This window comes from Cupressus sempervirens, chromosome 2 (genome assembly GCF_028749045.1).
Source record: "Cupressus sempervirens isolate cs-2001-9-10 chromosome 2, ASM2874904v1, whole genome shotgun sequence".
In the NCBI taxonomy this organism is placed as follows: domain Eukaryota; kingdom Viridiplantae; phylum Streptophyta; class Pinopsida; order Cupressales; family Cupressaceae; genus Cupressus; species Cupressus sempervirens.
This window is the reverse complement of record NC_143119.1, coordinates 51,245,378-51,259,523: the sequence shown is the minus strand read 5'-3', so window position 1 is coordinate 51,259,523 and position 14,146 is coordinate 51,245,378.

The window sequence follows — 14,146 nt, the reverse complement described above, 5'->3', positions numbered from 1 at the left end:
TTATCAAAATTGTGACTCATAGACATAGAAATATCTACATCACAATAATGATCTTAAACTCATATAGATCTAGCAATAGTTCTCTACTGTTCAACATATTATCTAAGAGATTTTTATCTCTCATAATATCTTTTATACAAGTGTTTATTATCTTAGAGATCGTCACCTCTTAAACAATGAATACAAATGGTGAAGCCCATAATGCTCAATAGCCTGACAATAAAAATTATTTTATTAATAATTTAAAGAATACAAATGTTTTATAATTCAACCATACAAAGTCTCTTCTTGAAGTGATCTATCTTCACTCGAGAGAGAGGTTTGGTAAGAATATCTATTGTTTGACCTGCAGTGCAAATGTATTCTAATTTTACAGTATTCCTATCTACCATATCTCTTACATAATGGTAAGGAATTTAAATATTCTTGGACATATCATGAGAAATTGGATTCATAGAAAGCTTGATGGAACTCTGATTATCATAATGAATAATAGTAGGATTCATGGGTTGACCAAATAATCCCACTAGTACCTGCCTAAGCCAAACTGCTTCCCAAGAGGCCATTGTTGTTGTAATGTATTCAGCTTCTATAGAACTTTGTGCTATTGATGATTGCTTTCTACATATCCATGATATAATTGTTGATCCTAAACTGAAACAACATCCTAATGTGCTTTTTCTATCATTAATACTTCCACCCAAATCTAAGTCTGTGAATCTATGTATGTCCAAGTCAACTTTCTCATATTTCAGCCCAAGGCTAAGAGTGCCTTGTAAGTATCTCATAATGTGTTTAACTACAACTAGGTGAATCTCCTTTGGTTCACACATAATTTGACTTAAGGAATTGACAACATAGAAAATATTAGGTCTTGTATTTACCAAGTAAATAAGAGACCCAATCATTTTTCTATAAAGAGTAGAATCTATGGAAGGTGATTATGTTGCTACTTCCTTAAGTTTGTGTAGATTAGTCTCCATTGGAGAAGACATAGGCCTGCAGTTCCACATTCGAAATCTCTTCAAGATGGCTAATGTATACTTTCCTTGATTAAGTATGATGCTGTCAGAATTTTGCCATACTTCTAGTCCTAGGAAGTAATGAAGGAGTCCAAATCATTCATCTCAAATTCTTTGATTAGATCTTTCTTGCATTGATCTATAGGATGATCATCACCTATTATTTGTAAATCATCAACATACAATATAAAAATTACCATATCATCTTTATCCCTTTTATAATATAGATTTGGATCAAATTCATTCTTGGAGAATTCTAAGCTGGTAAGATACTTTTCAATTCTTTCATACCAGGCCCTTGGAGCCTATTTAAACCCATAGAGAGCTTTCTTAAGCCTGCAAACAAAAGCTTTAGGGTTATGAGTTTCAATTCCTTCAGGTTGCTCCAAATATACCTGTTCTATAATTTTTGCATTCAAATTTTATTTTATTTTACATCCATCTAATGTACTTTCCATCCCTTTGATGTTGCACTAGCTAGGACTGCTCTTACAGAAGTGTATCTGGCAACAATAGCAAAGGTTTCTTCATAATCAATTCCCTCTTTCTGAGAGAATCGCCTGGTTACAAATCTAGCTTTATATTTTTCAATGCTACAATCAACAACATGATTGATTTTAAATATCCACTTACAAGAAACAACGAATTTTCCTTCAAGTCTAGGAACAATTTCTCAAACATCATTCTTAATGATGGATTGGTATTTTTCCATCATAGCTTCCTTCCAAGTTGTATGTTAAACATTGGTTAGCTTTGATTTAGATAAATCACTCATGTTTTCTGCATAATTAGAAAATATTTTGGGTCTTTTACTTTCTCTGAAGGTTCTAGATGTTGAAGCAAAGTCTTGTGCTTCCTCTATTGTCTTAATGGCCCAAAGTGATCTTTTCTATGAATTTTGAGTTTTCTCAAGATTAAGATTTTGAATTTCATCTTCAATTTCTTCAATGTTCTCCCTTTGAAACTTAGATTCATTATTTTTTTCAGAAGTAGGTAAGGGAGAGGGTTCTCCTGAACTTAGGGCTCTTTTGAATGCTAAATCTTCAAATATTATATCCCTACTAAGTTCAATATTTTTCTGACCAGGTATGAAAATTGTATGTGCTTTAGATGTTTCACTATACCCGACAAAAATACCTTTCCTCCGAGAGGGTTCTAACTTAGTACTCTTTACCTTTGGAACATGTATATAGATTGGACATCCAAATATCCTAAGATGACTTATATTAGGTTTAACCTTAGTAAAAACCTCTTTAAGAGTCTTATCTCTAAGGTAAGAGTGAGGACTTCTATTTCAAATATATACAATAGTATAAGAGGCTTCTTCCCAAAGATAATATTCTAAATTTTGATCAAATATCATAGCTCTTACTGCTTCTATAATTGTTCTATTCTTCCTTTCTGCTACCTTGTTTTGTTGCAAGTTATAAGGAACACTATATTCACTTTTGATTCCTACTTCTTTAAAAAACTCTTTAAACAATTCTGAAGTATATATCCCTCCATTATCAGTCCTAAGAGTTTTAATTTTGTGTCCTAATAAGTTTTTAGTTAAGGTTTTGAATTCTTTAAATCTCTTAAAGTATTTCTTCTGATTCTTTACACTTTAAGAAGTAAATCCAAGTTTTCCTAGAGAAGTCATCTATTAAAAGTATATAGTACCAGAACCCTCCAAGAGAAGGAATAGACATAGGTCCTCATAAATATGAGTGGATTAATTCCAAAATATTATTAGTTTTTCTAGTGCTTTCGTGAAATGAACTTTTGGTGGTCTTACCCAGAGCACACCCTTTCCATATGGTTGAATGATCTTTATTCAACTGAGGTAAACCTGTAATCATCTTCTTCATAGTCGATAAGGTTTTGAAATTTAGATGTCCTAATCTTCTGTGCCATATTTTATTTATATCAATAGCTTCATGAATTAATGATTGAATAGTTTGACTAGGTTCTATATTTAATTCATACAAGTACCCCTTTCTTTGATCAATCACCTTTGATTTCTTAAATGAAGAGTTCTTAGACCAGGTCATTACTTTACCATCCATGAATGAAACATTATGCCAATAATCTTCAAGTGCTATAATAGAGATAAGATCCATTTTTATTCCTGGTACATAAAGTGCTACTTTGAGATGTAAAGAACTACCTGATTTTAGTTTCAAGGTGCAATTTCAAATTCCTTTAACTGAATGAGCTGAATTATCACTGATGATAACTTTGCCATCAACTTCTTCTGATATAGAGTCTAGTGTTTCTTTGTATCATGTAATGTGTTGAGATGATCCAATCTTAATCACCCATGCTTTGTTTGATACTTCATTTGATAGTGCAAAATACAATACATGATTCTTAGGATCATAGTTATCTTCTTTCCTAGTAATGTTCATATAGTTTACTTGCTGCTTTGTATTCTCAGAGCAATTAGATCTGAAGTGTCCAAAATTTTCACATTTGAAGCATTTTATTTTGGATAGATATTTCTTAGTTTTGTCATTCTTTTGATTACCCTTCTTCTTCTTGCCTTTATAGGAATTTGTGTTGAGAACATGAAGTTATTCACCTTCAGTTTTCAACTTTCCCCCTTTTGTAAGTTTTCTAGATTCTTCTTGGAGGCAATCTCCCTCAAGTCTATTGAAGTCAGGAAGATAGCCTCTAGCACTTACTCCTTGTGCGAATGTTTCCCATGAATCTGGTAGCCCATCTATAACCATAAGTGTTAGTTCCTTGTCTTAAATTATGGTCCCTATACTTGCAAGTTCATCTCTTAGACTAGTAACCCTTAGAAAATAAAAATTCATATAGATTCTTCCTTCTTTATCTGTATATGATTTAGTTGCCCTTTTAGTGCAAGGGTTCTAGTCATATTTTTAAATTCATATACATTTACTAATGCATTCATCATATTAAATGTAGTTTGATGTTTCATTAGCATATGTACTATTTCTTTTTTCACTCTAGCTAATATGATTTGCATGGCTTTGCTATTTCCTTTACTCCAAATTGTTTTATTAGGTTTAACACTAGGTTGCTTGGATGCTAAATGAACAAACTATTTCACATCATTGTCTTCAAGAATCATCATAATTCTAAATTTTGAAGCAACAAAGTGTTCTTTTCCATCAAATTTATCCTCGAGTTTGATTGTGCTCATCATTAAAGATAGAAGGATGTTGCTAGGTATTAAGGTTTGATCATTTAATTTGCAGAGCTTAGGTTCGACTACTAGAGCTCTAATACCAAGTAAAGTTTCTACAAGTTTTGCTATAAATTAGACTTTAATAATACCTTCTTTTATGATGCTTGTTGTAGATGATCTTCAATAACCAGACTTGAGTGAAGTGATAAATATAATTCTGGAAATGTTTTATCTCAGCAAGTATTCGTCTAGGGAAGTATTGTTTAAGGGGCAAACTATTGTTATTTGTGTGTCCTTTAACTACAATCACACCCTATATAAATACATCAACCAAAGGGCAAGTCCCTTGAAGGGACATGACCCTATCTAGGTCAGCCCATAATTGCATTCTCATAATGGATGGTCAAAGGAGATATTGGTTTGTAATTAAACTTAACTAAGATTGGTTAAGTTAATACATAAACACAATCATCTCAAAGGAGACACCGATATGCCTAGGCAAGGACCAATCTATATATAGGCCTTCATAAAGCATTTTATGCAAGATAAGATATGTGGAATCTGCACAATCAGATCAGTATGGTAATCAAAGTTACAGATTTAATAGGTCAGAGTAGTTTTGCACACTGCTCGCATACTCCACATTCGCAACCTCATCTCCACTTTCCCAATGGCAATTTTGATGGTCATCACCACTCAGCCTCACCTCCGTGGATGTTGGGTTCAGGTTGGTCCCTTGTGGCTCCTGCTACTGCCCTTGATGCAAGCTGGCCTTCTGCTCATAGAGACCCTAAGTGGGATTTCCCTTGGCTGGACTTATCTATTTCTCTGCCTAGGCTGAGGGAGAAAAAGAACTTGATGATGCTTCTCCCGTCCTTGCTAATGGTTGGGCTCCCCTTGAGCCAATTGCCAACCCAATGGACTGCTAGGGCTTTGATGATAAAGACCCTCCCTCGGTTGGCACTACTCTTGCAACCTGAGGGCTTTATTTATTCTGTTAATAATTGTCATGTCCCCTTTTCAAATAATTAAAAAAGAAAATCTTTGCTAAGGCAGGCAGGCCCAAGAAAGTGAAGTTTCGAAAAAAGGGGGTTAATCTTTGGAAACCGTTGGACTAATAAATGAAAATTATTATTAAAATAAGTTTCATTAACCTCTCTTGGACGTGAGTTACAGTTATGCCCTCTTTTAAGGGGTTTGGAGGCATTTTGGGCTCATTCCAAAACTTGATTTTTGCTCATTCTTTGTTATTCTTCAGAGGCTGCCAAACCTGTGGAGAAGGAGACCCAAGAACGGGAGTTTGCAGGTTTCCAGGGAGACCCAAGAACGGGATTTTGCAGGTTTCCAGGAAGGCTAAGGATGGGAGTTTGAAGCCATTCCATGTGCATGCTCATACAGAGTATGCCTTTGTGCTGAACAGTGCAGATTTGTGAGTTTTCAGGTGTGTTTTTGTATGAGTTTGGTGTTTACAGTTGAGTATTTCATATCAGTTTGGGTTGCTGCTGTATATCAGACTTTTAAATGTTAAAATAGAGCTAAATATATATATTGGGACGTGATTAAACTTCTAAGATAGATTATTAGTGTTTTTGGGGTGTTTCCGGGCATATTTTGTGCTATTTCGGGAGCCCGATGAGCATAGTTTTGGTCCTACATTTTTGAGCTGTTGTGTAAAGGCTATACGGATCTGGAAATGTCAATTTTTAGGATGTTATGCTGCTGAAAGTTCTGTAAAAATTTCCATTTTCAGATTCATTAATAATTTGTGAAGTTGTGAAGCTTTTAGCACTATTTTCAGTATATCCTATTGGGGTTTCTTGAGGAATTTGGTGGATCTTTGGGATATTAGCTGTTTGATTTTAAAGATCTGATTAGAGGTTGGAAATATCATGTAAAATCAAAAAAGGGACATTTCAGTGGTATCAGAGCCATGATCTTGCCAGCCTAAGGGTTTGTAGAAGTTGTAGGTCAGTTTTGACAACTACCGAGATCTTGCATTTCAGTTTTTAGAACTACCCAAATCTTGCATGCCATAATTTATGGTTGCATGTTGCTTCTAATCAGATGCATGTCAAAATTTATGGTTGCATGCTACTTCAAATCATTTTCATGTTAGTTCTTGGTGAATTTGGTGGTTGTAGAAGTTTGCATTTCAGTTTTGACAAGTACCCAGATCTTGCGTGTCAGTTTTGACAACTACCCAGATCTTGCATGTCATAATTTGGTGGTTGCATGTTTCTTCTAATTAGTTTCATGTCAAAATCTATGGTTTCATGCTACTTCTAATCATTTGCATGTTAGTTCTTGATGAATTTGGTGGTTGTAGAAGTTTGCATGTCAATTTGGACAACTACCCAGATCTTGCATGTCAGTTCTGACAACTACCCAGATCTTGCATGTCATAATTTGGTGGTTGCATGTTGCTTCTAATTAGTTGCATGTCCAAATCTATGGTTGCATGCTACTTCTAATCATTTGCATGTTAGTTCTTGGTGTTTGAAGAAGTTATATCCTATTGGGGTTACACTCTACTTTATCTAGAATGGACAGGTATAGTACAGAGTCTCAGAGGAAACGATCTTGGACAATTGATAGCCAAAGTCAAAACAATAGAAAGGATGGTTATTTAGACATTCGAGATAAACTTATGAAAATAAGCCATGACATGTCTAAATAGTTGGTTGAGCACCACCGTATAATGAATGACATGTTATCTGACCCAGCTAAGGTGGATAAGTTGACTGGATTTCTATTTCGCAAATTTTCTCACAGGATAGATGACACAATTCCAAAGAACTTGCATGAGGAGTTTGAGAAACTAGCTGATAGCCAGGTAGAGGTCTCAGATTCTACTCTGCCATAGGAGGTGGTGGGAAGGGATATTACACAGATTGATAGTAACGGTCAACTTGATACTCAAATTGAGACAATTGTTTACAGGTCGTCAAAGGGTGATGCCACAGGTATTCAGGATGGTATAGTTACAATAGGCAGTGACTACAGTGTAGTGGGTTCAGATGATGATTATGAGGATGTTGTTGTGCAGGATGGTGAGATACCTGGTAGAGATGAGCAGACATTGAGCATTCATGACTTTGCTGAGAAAGAGTACCAGACACAGTTAGATGCTTCATCACATGAGGTTGAGGCTGGTAGTACTTCACATGATTTGTCCAGCCAGCTGAAGGTGAACAAAGATAGTAGTGTGACTTCATTATCTCATCATGACAGGTATGTGGAGTTAGTTGGTATTGGTCATATTACTCAAGTGAGGAGTTTGCTTGAGTTACCAGTTGATTCTAGTTTATGGATATGGACTCGAGATTGTTATATTGGCATTTGGGATTCAGTTGACTGGAGATCTTTAACACTTTTTGGTAGCAGTGTTTGTTTGGGTGCTATCATGGATTTGATTAGCAGATTACATGGTGTTGTCTTTTCTTGTACCAGTATCTTGTCTGATGTTGGTATTAGTTTTTATACACCAATGTTGGGCTTTGTTCATATATCCAGTTGGCCATACTTGTTGGAATGTGTTGATGATATTTCATATTTGGCAGTGTGTATAGATGAGTCCCAGGATCATATTGGCATTGATGACATCCAGAAGGATGCAATGGGTAGTTTTGAAGACTTAATTTCCTTGGGTATAGAGGAGTTGGACAGCAATGCTAATGTTTTTCATACTCCGTATGTTGATATGAGCTTTAGATTTGATTCACAGGATATGGATGGTAATACTCTAGAGACTAGTAACTTTGAGGACACTCCTTCAAACAGTGCATCAGAGGAGGTGTGTAGGAGACAGTCAAGCCAGTGCCATCATGTGTCTAATCAGTTGAGAGTTAGTGACCAAGACATTGCTATCACTTGCCAACATTTCGATGCTGCTCATCAGTTGTTAGCAGTTTATGGATGGGGTTCTCCTACTAGTGATGAGCAGGGAGGAAGTTATCTTTCCTTGACAGAGATCCACTCTTTATGGGAGGCTATTCGAATTTTGAGACAGAATTATATGCAGTTGGTAGCTGACAGAGATTATCTTATGGAGTGGGGCAGTACAGCATATGATGCATTGCTGGCCAAGGAAGATGAGGTGAGTGATCTTACTGAGCAGCTTGAGGTGACTTCTGAGATTCTTGAGAGTACACAATTGGCTCTCAAGGAGTCACAGTTTCATTTGGCTAAGGTGACCATGGAGTTAGAGCGACTACAGTCTTTACCTGATTCTATACAGTCACAAGCTGTGGTGTTTGGTGATCCGAGGATGTCCATGGCCGAGATTGTTAGAGACAGTGGAGATGGGGATGCATCCATCCTTGATACTAACATTGGCATATCAGGTTCATTCCCACTAGAGTCAGGTTCAATTGAGTTGGGTGCTATAGCAAATTTTTGTGGTGTGCCTGACATGGTGGTGACCTCTAGTACTAATGGCATGAAGACTAGAGATGTTGTATCAAAGACCATGTGTGATGTTGGTGAGCTGATAGTTGGCATGGTTCCTACTAGTAATACTACTCCCTTCGCAATGTCTTCAGAGGTAGTAGTCAGTTCCAACTTGGTTAATGATTGATTGCAGTTAGTTACATCTGGATTGCAGTCTAAGCCACTGACTGAGATTGGTGCATTCTATCGGCATTACACTGTGAGGTATGCTCATCTATCTACCTTTGATGACCATGTTGATGAGATGATGATACAGAGATGTATTTTGGTTCCTAGTGCTTATCATCAGTTATGGGATAGTTTGATGCCTTAGGATGAGAGTTGTGATGGGCATGACATGGTGATAGGTCCTGCAATTGACAGGTTGATAATACATGACTTAGAGCAGGAGTTTTGGAGTGATGCTTTAGCAGGTGTTGTTATTGATTCTACTCCTTTGGCTATGACATCTCTTGACTTAGCTGGTGATCAGTCACAGTGGGTTGTATCACTTCTTCATGGTGAGCTGTTGAATGAGGTTGGTTTTTTTTTATCAACATTATATTGCAGGGTATGTACATCAGTTAGCATTTGATCCTTGTGCTAAGGAGTTGATGGCAGACAAATTTGGTTTGGATTCCATTTCTTACTCTTTATCTTGTAATGTCTTTTCACCATCAGCAGTGTATGGGAGTTATGGTTATGAGATAGTGGCCGATGATTTGCAGAGTTGTGTTGACTACAGGAGCTGTACAGTGTGTGGATTCTCCATACTTGGTACAGTTTCATTCGAGAGGGTTCACCATTGTTGCAGAGTTGGATTGTACATTCCATATAGGCCAGTGGGATGCGTTGATGGTATTTACTGTGTTGGTAGTTTGATTTGTCCACTTTACTTGGGTTCTGATGTTCTAAGAGTTTGTGCCTCATGGTTTTTTGACTGTGGTAGTGGTGATTTCGGAGTTTGGTTGAGCTATAATTGTCAATTTGATTATGTATTCCTCTTGGTCATATTGCAGAGGATATTACAGGAGCCTGTGTTAATTGGTAGTAGTATAGTTCATGACTACATTTGGGATCCAGGTGGATTGATTAGTTTATTGTTCAGCCATTGCTTGAGGACAAGCAATGATTAGGAGGGGAGGACTTGTCATGTCCCCTTTTCAAATAATTAAAAAAGAAAATCTTTGCTAAGGCAGGCAGGCCCAAGAAAGTGAAGTTTCGGAAAAAGGGGGTTAATCTTTGGAAACCGTTGGACTAATAAATGAAAATTATTATTAAAATAAGTTTCATTAACCTCTCTTGGATGTGAGTTACAGTTATGCCCTCTTTTAAGGGGTTTGGAGGCATTTTGGGCTCATTCCAGAACTTGATTTTTGCTCATTCTTTGTTATTCTTCAGAGGCTGCCAAACCTGTGGAGAAGGAGACCCAAGAACAAGAGTTTGCAAGTTTCCAGGGAGACCCAAGAATGGGAGTTTGCAGGTTTCCAGGAAGGCTAAGGATGGGAGTTTGAAGCCATTCCATGTGCATGCTCATACAGAGTATGCCTTTGTGCTGAACAGTGCAGATTTGTGAGTTTCCGGGTGTGTTTTTGTATGAGTTTGGTGTTTACAGTTGAGTATTTCATATCAGTTTGGGTTGCTGCTGTATATCAGACTTTTAAATGTTAAAATAGAGCTGAATATATATATTGGGACATGATTAAACTTCTGAGATAGATTATTAGTGTTTTTGGGGTGTTTTCGGGCATATTTTGTGCTATTTCGGGAGCCCGATGAGCATAGTTTTGGTCCTACATTTTCGAGCTGTTGTGTAAAGGCTATACGGATCTGGAAATGTCAATTTGTAGGCTGTTATGCTGCTGAAAGTTCTGTAAAAATTTCCATTTTCAGATTCATTAATAATTTGTGAAGTTGTGAAGCTTTTAGCACTATTTTCAGCATACCCGATTTGGTGTTTCTTGAGGAATTTGGTGGATCTTTGGGATATTAGCTGTTTGATTTTAAAGATCTGATTAGAGGTTGGAAATATCATGTAAAATCAGAAAAGGGACATTTCAATAATAGTTTTTTAGTTATGAATAGTTGTCTTATCTAACTTCATACATAGTGAACTACCCCCGACCCCTTTTCTTCACAGATATGTATCTTTAATATTTAATTAGTAGGAAAGGTCTATTCATCAATATATTTTTTTATATAAATAAAATATATGAAATATATTTATTAAGAACATAATTATTTATAACTATAATGTGTAAAAACTATATTCTAATTATTAAATATTCAAAATATGTATAGAATAAATTAAAACTATCATTATTTAATATATAGAAAATTAAATTAATAGTATATATATTTTAATTATTATAATTTAATTTTTTAAATATGAAAACTAAAATTCAATTTAATTTTCTATTAGAAATTAAATTATAAAAACTTAATCTAAAATATAATTCATATTAGCTATTTATTGAAATCATTAATAAAGGATAGCTATTTTGAATTTGGCACCCATTTATATGTCAAAATCTTAATATTAATTATAAATCAAATATATTAAAAAACTAATATAGACTACATAAAATATTTTCTAAAAAAAATATAAAATTTAACTTGAGTAAAAAATAAATAGAAATAACAAGAGCTCTTTGCAAGCTAGTGTCCCTGCCTTCTTTTGGAGTCAGATTGGGGTTTTAGTTGTCAACATGTGTTCAAAAAGGAAATACAATTGTATATTTGTAGCTTCCCAGATAGAATTTTAATATCCTTTAGATGATCATTCTCGTCAAGGGTGAGAGTTTCAAGGTAGGGACAACTTGTGTTAGATAATGATATCATTGATATTGCTCTAGAAGCTATAAATACCTAAGAGATCAATTAAATAGTAAAAGTCATTCCCCAATAATTTCAAAAGGAATGAATGAATGTTCATAAATACAATAGCTTAATAGTCAAGTTACAATTGCCATACACTACAAAACTAAACCAATATATATAAAAAATAACTTTACCAACAAATGACTTTCTATATGAAATATTTATAAAGTAATTGCCTTTAATAGTATTTGTTTTAGTTTTGATATAAATTTAGTTGTAATTTTATTATATATTTATTATATGTATCAAATATACTAATGTGTACTTTCATAATTTTTAATAATCATATTCAATTTTTTTCAAATATATTCTAACCTTAAATATAACCCTAACTCTAACTCTAACTCTAACTCCAACCCTTATTCTAACTCTATCTCTAACCCTAACCCTAACTCTTATTCTAACCCTAACTATATTTATAACCCTAATTCTAACCCTTTCCCTAATTCTTACCCTTACCCTAACCCTAACTCTATCTCTAATCCTAACTATATTTCTAACCCTAATTCTAACCCTAACCCTAATCCCAACTATAACTCTAATTTTAAACCTAACCCTAACCCTAACTCTCTTTGTGCCTACTCTCTAGATACACCTCATAATCTCTTTCTCTCTCTCTACATAAAACATGCCTCTATAAGAAACATAATATGAGCTCCTTCTTGTCTACATAGATGCTCTCTCTCTCTCTCTCTCTCTCTCTCTCTCTCTCTCTCTCTCTCTCTCTCTCTCTCTCTCTCTCTCTAGGTGTGTGTATATACATATTATCACTTATTAAAAAAAAAAAAAATTTCTAGATACTTGTACATATAGGGTTAGGCTAAGGTATATAATTTAGTAAATGATTAGTACAATCATATATAGAGTAAGAGTTATAGTTAGGATCCAAGGTTTACAATTTCATTTATATGACACCCAGTGTTATGGTTAGGGTTAATAAGTGGTTAAATGTCACACTAAAATAAGGGATTGGATTAAGGGAAGTATGAGATTTAGGTGTAGTGTTGGAGTATTTGAAGTACAACTATGGTCAAATTTGGGATATATGTTATACAAATGACTCAAATAGTGGAAAAATTAATTCATGAAAGGGAAGTTATAAGTCCCAACACAACAATTCAGATGATGTTAAAAGTGTGAAAGAATATATAAGAGTCAATTTTATGAAAATTATTTCTCCATTATGATCCCTAACTCTAACCCTAACCCCAACCCCAACTCTATCTCCAACTTTAACTCTAACTCTAATTCTAACCCTAAACCTAACCCTAACCCTAGCCTTAATTCTAGCCCCAATTATAACCCTAACACTAATACTAACACTAACACTAAAACTAACACTAATTATAACCCTAACCCTAATGCTAACCCTAACTCTAACCATAACCCTTATGCTAACCATAATCCTAGCCCTAATTCTAATCCTACCTCTAATTCCAACTCTTGTTCTAATTCTAATTCTATCTCTAAATCTAGCTCAAATCCTACCTCTAAATCTAATCCTAACCCTAACCCTAACTTTATTTGTAACCCTAATTCTAGCCCTAACCCTAATTATTACCCTTACCCTAACTCTAGCTCCAACTCAATCTGTAACCCTAATTATATTTGTAACCCTAATTCTAACCCTAACCCTAATTCTAACTCTAACTCTAATTGTAACTCTAATTCTACCCCTAATCTTAACCCAAACCTATATAACCCTAACTCTAACCCTAATTCTAACCCTAACCCCAATTCTAGCTCTAACCCTAACCTAATTGTAACCCTAACTATAACTCTGTTTCTAACTCTAACCCTAACTATGACTCTAACTCTAATTCTTACCCTAATCCTAACCCTAACCCTAATTCTAACCCTAGCTCTAACTCTAATGCTAATTCTAATCCTAACCCTGATTCTTACCCTAAATCTAACTCTAACTCTAACTCTAACCCTAACTCCAACTCTAACTTTATCCCTGATTCTAACCCTACCCCTAATTCTAACCCTAACTCTAACTTTGACACTTTTTGTAATCCTAACCCCAATATTAACCCTCACCCTAACTTTGACTATAAACCTACCCCTAATCCTAACCCTAACACTATATATTACTCTAACTCTAACACTAACCCTAATTCTAATCCTAATCCTAGCCCTGACTCCTACCCTAATCCTAAATCTAATAAGGTAACTTTAACCCTAACCCTAATCTAACCCTGATCACAATTCTATCTCTAACTTTAACTCTAACTCTAACTTGAACCTTAACTCTAACTCTAATTCTAACTCTAACTCTTATACTAACACTAACACTATCTCTAATTTTAACTCTTACTCTAATTGTAACCCTAAGCCTAATGCTAATCCTAACCATAACTCTAACACTAACACTAATCCTAACTCTAATGCTAACCCTAACCATAACCCTAACACTAACCATAACCCTAACTCTAACACTAATTCTAATCATAACCTTAATTATAACCCTAAATATAACCCTAACTCTAACTCTAACTCTAATTCTAACTCCAACCCTTATTCTAACTCTAATTCTAACTCTATCTCTGACCCTAACCCTAACTTTTATTCTAACCCTAGCACTAACCCTAACTATATTTGTAACCCTAATTCTAACCCTCACCCTAATTCTTACCCTTACCCTAACCCTAAATCTATCTCTAATCCTAACTAT